Source organism: Pinus tabuliformis, chromosome 8 (genome assembly GCF_031772625.1).
Source record: "Pinus tabuliformis cultivar Carrire ecotype Pingquan chromosome 8, CPIR1, whole genome shotgun sequence".
NCBI lineage: Eukaryota > Viridiplantae > Streptophyta > Pinopsida > Pinales > Pinaceae > Pinus > Pinus tabuliformis.
Genome location: NC_142294.1, coordinates 1787464457 through 1787473064, shown reverse-complemented (window position 1 = coordinate 1787473064; position 8608 = coordinate 1787464457).

The following is an 8608-nucleotide window of genomic DNA, read 5'->3' as shown; positions in this document are numbered from 1 at the left end:
ATTTGACTAAGTGTTGGGGGGAAAAGTATCTAATGCAGAATGCCTCTATCCCACTCTGAAGGTGATAGTACTTCAGCAACAACTGAATGCAAAGCTATTCAAAGTTTCTTCTTTATGAGATGAGAGAGGGAAGAAAAGGATGATCTACTAACCGTTATCTTGCGCTAATAGTCGATCCAGTCTTCACTCCTTGCTGCTTACTCCTAGCTCCTTGCCCTTTCACCGACCCAGCTACACACAGATCCTGTAAAAGCACAAGAAGAGGAAACTACAAGAAGCATACATCCATAATCGATTATAGGATTAGCATAAATCAAATATACAAGCATCTATTCATCATAAAGACACATGCATATAGAAGAACCTCAAATACTTTATTGATAATAGAAGTAAAGTTCTGAGAGAGTTACAACCACAATGGGCCCAATCCAGCAACACCTCCCAGCTGAAAGAAATCTCCTCTTCACCTCCTTCAAGCAAAACACCCAATAGCTCTATACACAAACCAATAGCACTTCCTTACTTGCACAAAATTCCAGCCTCCCTAGACCTCATGAGAGAGCTCTATATATAGGAGATTTGGAGAAAGGATGAGTCATCTTGAGACTGGCCTGAAGCTGACTTGTGTCCTCTCCCACTTTAGTTAATCTTCAGTTCTTGAGTCCACTTGGAGAATCTTGCTTCCACTTGGAGATCAAGACCCTCTTACTCATCATAGGGCGAATTCCTTGAACCAAGTGTCAGTTTGGAAGCTTCCTGGGCAGTTGACACCTTGCAGAATGACTGTGCCACTTGGCCAATCTCGCCCAGCGCAGGTAGCCTTCATTAGTTTTGACCTTCAGCGCAGGTACAAGGAGGAGCAGTTGACATTCAGCGCAGATGCTCAGTGGAGCAGCTGACATGATCCAGAAATAGCCTGTTTTTGAGTGTTTTTGGGTGGAGAACTGATTCTCAATGCTGTGGTTTGCAGACCTTGTTCCTCTAAGGGTAAGAACAACATGTTTAGGGACTTTGGATCCCTCAGATTATTGACATTTCATGCTCCATGCTGTTAGGCACAAAAATGTCTATAACAGTTGCCCCCTAAAGTATGAGGTCGTTTATCGGGTGAAATGCTTTATTAGGAGGATCCGAAGTTCATTCAATCGCTGAGAGGTGCCCTGTAATAAAATACAATACAATACATTATTTTTCATTCTGCTTTCATGATCTAGCTAAGGCGGGCATTCCCATGCTCAGCTTTATAAATTCATTTTGGTACACATAACAGACGACCGTCTGATTATAGACTGATAATTCTCTGCTGAAATTATCATCCTTTGAGTAGGATGATCATCTGCTGCAATGATGTACATATCAAATGTCTTTATATTTCCTGAATATATATCGCAGCCCGGATGGATGAAACTAGATCCGGGGTCTTCAATCTCGTTCGATCTTCACTCTAAGTACAAGTCGATCCATGTGAGAATTTCGCTGAAGTCGAACATGGAAAGACATCGCTTGATTACCGGTCAATAATGTAAACCGTTAACAAGCGCGAGAGGAATCACCAATAATGACAATGAACCTCAAGGTACTGCAGTACAATTCACGTGGTGTGAATAAAGGACTTGGCGTCGAACACCACGCAAAATCTTCTGGTCGAAGGTCATTGATGTATACCTGTCGCCGGAAGTGAGAAACTTGCCATTGAGGCATGCAAGCTTCAAAGTACTGGGGGGGTGTTCCTAGATCAACTTCTTGGATAATGAGCTGGAGTCGACAAGAAGCGATCCGTCAAAGGAGGGCCTTAATGAATCCCACATCAGTGACACGGAACGGAGCTAATGACTTTAGTGGAGGTGAAAACAAACTGTGAGATATGATTCAGGGTGGCGATCATGGGTGGATGAAGGATAATGTATGGCAGTGGATGGGACACGGTTGACTCTTTCTGAACACATCTCTTGAACATATAACGACACTAATGTGATGGATCGGTAGCATTACCCCAAATACGGATGGTTTGGCGAGGACCATGGTGATGAGACCGGTGAATGAAACAACCCAACCCGATGTGGTACGGAGGACAAAGTGTCATGTTCAAGAGCGACTTGCTACCATCAAAACTTTGAGGTTCTCCCAATTTTTTCCCCAGTCATTTCTGACCAGTACCTCTTTATTTTTGTCAAGCTTGAGGAGGATAACATATGCTTGTTCTATAACCTGCCCTTCGGGCAAGCCCATCGCTATGTTTTAACGAGCCTAGCGATAGGGAAACTCGTTCTCGTCTAAAGACAAGTTTGTCGCTATTTAATCATTTTAACGAGTCTAGCGACAAAGACAACTCGGTCCTTTTCATTTTTAGAGAGTCTGAAAAGGTACAGAAAGTTAACTCCACAATTCCTTTTTCGTCATCTAATCCCTTAAGTCCGAAAAAGTATAAAACAATACAGAAGGGATGAGTTTTCGATTACTTTAACGAGCCGAATAAAACAAGCGCTCGACCTTTTTGTGCAATAATCCCTCAAGTCCAAAAAGATTAAAATCTAGAGGAGGGATAGCTCTTCCGGTCCTTTTAACGAGCTGGAAGGCCAAAACTCAGCAAACTTTTCATATTTTACGAGTCAGATGAAAAGAGCTCAAAGAAGACTCGTCTTTTGAGGAACGAGTGATAAACAGGGATAGCAGCAGATTCCAGGTGCAGGTTGGAATTTTCCAATCACGGCAGTGTCACAAGGATGGCTAAGTGAAATCACTCTTCGCAGCTGTTCCTCAAAATAGGTAAACAATCATATGGAGGTGAACGATTGGCCAAATGAAATGGAGGTGGCGGGTGCAAACACGACCAAGGCTTTTATGGCTAATAAATTTACGATCACAATGGTTATTTACCGGAATAGGTTCATTTTTTAATGAGCTTGAACTCTGGAGGAAACTCTTGCTCAAAAGCTTATGTTTATTTTTTAACGAGCATGAACTATGACGCTAAAACTGCTCGGATCTCGCTTTTCTATTTTTTAACGAGCATAAATTCCGCGGTAAAACTGCTCGATATACCAGTCATAAGATAAGAAATGTCTCTTGTGAGATAGCTATTTTTTATGGAGCTTTATCTCACGAAGCTATGCTCCTCATTTGGCAAATTTTGACCTTTGCCCCACATCCTTTCTTTATGTAAGTTAGGAAACGGCTAATCCTACGAGTTTAAAGGGTTAGACCTACAGGTTTAAAGGGAGGACCTAAAAATTTAAAAAATAAATAGTCGTCCCTTGCTTGCACTCCAAAAGGTTGCATGCCCCCAGGTATAAAGTACGATTTCAAGGTTACCCCTCAATTTGCAAGTAGAACAATCGTTCTACCGGGAAAGGCCTACCTCTTTCAGGTTATCCAAAAAATGGTTTTATTTGCTGCCGCAAATGAAACTCTTTCTTCGGCGATGTCTATCATTAGGTTACTCAAAGATGGTTACTACTTGTTGCAACAAAGGAATCCCTTTCTTTGGAGGCTACCCCTACTTATCCTCTAAAACATTAGTTTTAATGGGTGAGGCTTGCCTTTTACCCAAAGATGGTTACCATTTGCTGCCGCAATAGAATCTCTTTCCTTGGTAGCCTACCTGTTTAGACAAAGGTGAATGACTAAAATCATCAAACACATAACTTTGACAAAAGAGTCCTGTTCTAGAACAACCCCTCTTCCATCCACGGACGGGGTATGGACTAGTCATACTTTTTCGTGGAAATTCTACCTTATACCCAAGGTTTCCTCTGCCCGAAGCAGACCAGGATGCATGCCCCCTAGGTTCCAGCCCTATCTTTTCGAATCACTCGCACTCATCGGGAAGGAGCACTGGGGGTGGAGACATTTCTTGGGTGAATAGACCATTCAGGGTTGGTATTTGACTATTTGCGATGCATGATCCCGGAAATGAAAGTTGGTCTACGAGCTTGACCATTCTTCCTTCGTGTGGAAAACACATTACTCTAAAGAGTGAGGAGACTATAGCTCCCATGCAATATATATAGTCTCGTCCAAGGAGTAGGTTATAATCCAAGGGTCCTTGAACGACCATCACGTTCAAATTAACGGTCTTCCCTTTTAATGTAACAGGCACATTGGGGAGGATCCCTAATGGTCGACTGGTTCCTTTATCAAAGCCCGAGAGATTTCTTATCTCAGGCAAAAGCGCCGGAGAACCCAGTGCTTTCCAAGCAACAGAGGAAAGGATACTCACAGATGCCCCTTCATCAATGATAGTTCCAGCCATCACCATTCTATAAATTTGGACTATGATTCTGAATGGTATACTGGCTGGTAACCGGGGTCTGCCTAGTTGGTTCCAATCAAAGGACACAACCAGGTTGCTTGGTGGTGGGATTGAATATACGGCCGGATACGACCCTGACGACGTTCCTTCCTGCGATAAAGGAATGGGCGCATTGCCCTGATGCTCATCAGAATCTGTGTTGATGAAAAGAATCTGGATGGTGTCATCCTTATTCTCTTCCGTGAGGGTGTCATTTGAAGATGAATCTTCAGTGACGGTGTCATTTGAGGATGAAACCTCTGAAGGAGGAACCGGGTCAACTGCCGTATCGACCTTTAGACTTTCGTCTGGTCTGGATTCAGTAGGTTCATTTTCAATGACTGACGCTTCAGCTGACCACTTGAGCGGGCCAGCTATATTTTCAACCTACGAAGGACTTGGCACGAGTTTTTTGTATCCAGGAGGAAGTACTACCAGAGAAACCGGACGATCTTCCAAAACTCTCTTCGCTTCATCTAAGAAGGGACAACGGTGGATGGCGTGACAGCCTTCACACAGTCTATAGGGGGATTTTGCTCCCCCTCTTTGTCTTGAACCTTCACTTTCGCTGGTTGACGGTAAACAATCAACATGGTTATCAGAGGTTGATGCTCCCGAATTGTGCAGACGAGGGGACCAGTCCCTTAGTATCCGGGGAATACAGGGACAATCTCTATGGAAGTGGTCTCCTCTACATATGACACATGGCGATTTAGGCCCGGTCTGTGCTGTGTGTGGGTTTTTTTCAGATGTCTTTTGCTTGCCCCCAGTCACCTTAGGCTCCTTCTTCTTCTTCTCTTTCTTCTTCTTTTCCTTCTTCTCCGTAGGAGCTTGGCTTTTGCCAGCTTTACCTTTTGAAGATGAAGGATTGGAGGAAGGGTTAGAGGAAGTAGAAGGCTGGTGGGAGGCTCTAGACTCATCTAACTGTTGACTCGACTGCTCAGGAACCATGGTGTTCTGAACTACACTAGTTGAGAATAGCCAAACAGGCAGGCCAATTGTCAGTCCTGGAAGCGACAATGTGGCCATGTGGGGCGCACCAACTTCTCCCCAAGAGGAGAAAGGACCAGGATTTCCATCATGTGGAGTTCCTTGGTTGGGGCGTTCCATGTTCTCAACTCAAAGATCAACGCGGGAATAGGAGGTGATTATGTTCCGTTTAAAATAAATTTTATAGCGATGCTTAGACACAACTTGCTTTTTCACTTTTTAAGAGTCGAGAAAAAGCTAAAGATGACTCTAGTCTCCTTCGATGTTTTAACGAGCCCGAAGTGACAAATGCTCGGATGGACTTTTTCAGTTATAGAGTTTGAAAAAGGCCAAAAGAAACTGCTCTGGAGTTCTAGGCAGAGGGTGTGCCAAACCTTTCGCAAAACCACAGAATACGTTTTACGGTACGAGTGGTCGATCTTCGTGAATGCTATGTTCACTGCATTGCGATCAGTAGGGCGGCCGACACAGTTTCCTATGGATAAAGGCTTTGATCCTATAGGGGTCTCCCAATATATACGCGATGGTACATGGGAGCACGAGTCCGTATTGATACTTATCGCTTCACCGTGGAGGAATCACCCAACCACTCAACGCTAAGATATCACGTTTAACGACGCCGGAACACGTCTCTAGCTTAGACCTCTAGATGTTTGCGTTATGTTTCAATGCGTTGTTATGTAAATTCAATTTATTTTAAGGTTGATCTTGTTTAGCAGTTTGCCTTTATGGATCACCACGAGATGTATAGAAACACTCCTGAATGCAATCTAAGATGATAAGCAAGCTTTTCAATCTTTCAACTTTGAAAACCTTAACTACTGAGGGAGAAGGAAGATAACACCTTTTCACACAGATCATAGAGCACACACTAATGCACTTTTTCCCTAAATCAACATACAAACTTAATGCAAAATGCAAAGATGCAAGTATTTCTTTTCTCTTCCTTAATGTTTGATGAAATGCAAAAAGAAAGCTGTTGTATAACTTTGAATTCAATTTCAAGCGGAAGCAAACAAGTTTGTCCAAAATCGAAAAACACCTTACGATTCACTTGTTTCGACACTTAGAAATATATAAATTCAAACCATATAACGAAAGCGACAAACTCAATCAGCTATGAACAGCAAATAAACTAACTCTTAAGATCAGAACGACACTTAATCACAGGTCTAGATCTAAGAGGTCAATGCAAGACTGGTTCACTTTCGTTATGGGAAACTGTAAATGACACAAGAAATACAAAAGAACCAATACAGTTTCTTTATACAACTGAGGCGGAATAATGACAAAGGAAGATGGTTTCAGATAGGCCCACTGACTGGTAACAAACAACAAAAACAAGAGTGAAAACAAGGCAAGACACAGCAAGAAACCCCAGTAACTCAAGCCAAGACTGGTCCAGCGCAGGTGTAACACTGCCTGTTTGACCTTCAGCGTAGGTAGCCCCTTCGGGAACTGCGCTGAAATGCAGACTGCCTTTGTACAGCCTGCAATGAAGAACGAGACTTTCGTCCGTCTTGGTTTCCGGGTCACAGATTGCTCAAAAATTCACAGTTTTTGCTCAAATCAGAAGCTATCAGTCAATGACAGACTAAGGGATGTAAAGGAGGATGAAAAGGTATCACTAAGAGCTTATTAGACAAGATACGTCCCCAGCGGAGTCGCCAATTTGTTGGGGGGAAAAGTATCTAATGCAGAATGCCTCTATCCCACTCTGAAGGTGATAGTACTTCAGCAACAACTGAATGCAAAGCTATTCAAAGTTTCTTCTTTATGAGATGAGAGAGGGAAGAAAAGGATGATCTACTAACCGTTATCTTGCGCTAATAGTCGATCCAGTCTTCACTCCTTGCTGCTTACTCCTAGCTCCTTGCCCTTTCACCGGCCCAGCTACACACAGATCCTGTAAAAGCACAAGAAGAGGAAACTACAAGAAGCATACATCCATAATCGATTATAGGATTAGCATAAATCAAATATACAAGCATCTATTCATCATAAATACACATGCATATAGAATAACCTCAAATACTTTATTGATAATAGAAGTAAAGTTCTGAGAGAGTTACAACCACAATGGGCCCAATCCAGCAACATCTCCCAGCTGAAAGAAATCTCCTCTTCACCTCCTTCAAGAAAAACACCCAATAGCTCTATACACAAACCAACAACACTTCCTTACTTGCACAAAATTCCAGCCTCCCTAGACCTCATGAGAGAGCTCTATATATAGGAGATTTGGAGAAAGGATGAGTCATCTTGAGACTGGCCTGAAGCTGAATTGTGTCCTCTCCCACTTTAGTTAATCTTCAGTTCTTGAGTCCACTTGGAGAATCTTGCTTCCACTTGGAGATCAAGACCCTCTTACTCATCATAGGGCGAATTCCTTGAACCAAGTGTCAGTTTGGAAGCTTCCTGGGCAGTTGACACCTTGCAGAATGACTGTGCCACTTGGCCAATCTCGCCCAGCGCAGGTAGCCTTCATTAGTTTTGACCTTCAGCGCAGGTACAAGGAGGAGCAGTTGACATTCAGCGCAGATGCTCAGTGGAGCAGCTGACATGATCCAGAAATAGCCTGTTTTTGAGTGTTTTTGGGTGGAGAACTGATTCTCAGTGCTGTGGTTTGCAGACCTTGTTCCTCTAAGGGTAAGAACAACATGTTTAGGGACTTTGGATCCCTCAGATTATTGACATTTCATGCTCCATGCTGTTAGGCACAAAAATGTCTATAACACTAAGTTTGGGTCAGAGGCCTTCTGTGAGCAGAGAGATAGGTTGTGCACTTGTAGTGTGAGCTCAGTTGAGCAAAGAAATTGTAATACATCTATATTCATTTGATTAATGAAAGAGTCATTGGGGCTTTTAGAAAATTTCTTTTCCTAGATAAAAATAATTGTTGCGTGTGTGTTATTTCTTCTTTCACGTATGAAATTTTTGTTTTAAATTATGATTAAAATTGTAGGTTTGTGTCTTATGATTTTGATTAAAACTTCATGAGAAATTGAAAATCTAAAGCCTAATTTCTACATGGTATCAAGTCTAGATTCACATTAGAGTAGGAAATTCAAAGTTGTTTATCAGAGGTTCGAATTTGAAGATAAAAGTAGCAAGAACTCTTCAGAGCTGAGAAGATGGCCTTCAATGGACTAATGTTGGAGTATCCCATGGAAGGCACCTCTAATTTTGTTGCATGGAATGACTGCATGGAGGCAATATTGGATGGAAAGGGATTTCTTAAATACATCAAGACAGATGCTGTGAAACCTCAAGAATTTTATGCCCATAACCTTTCTCAATGGAAGAATATGTATCAAAGGCAAAGAA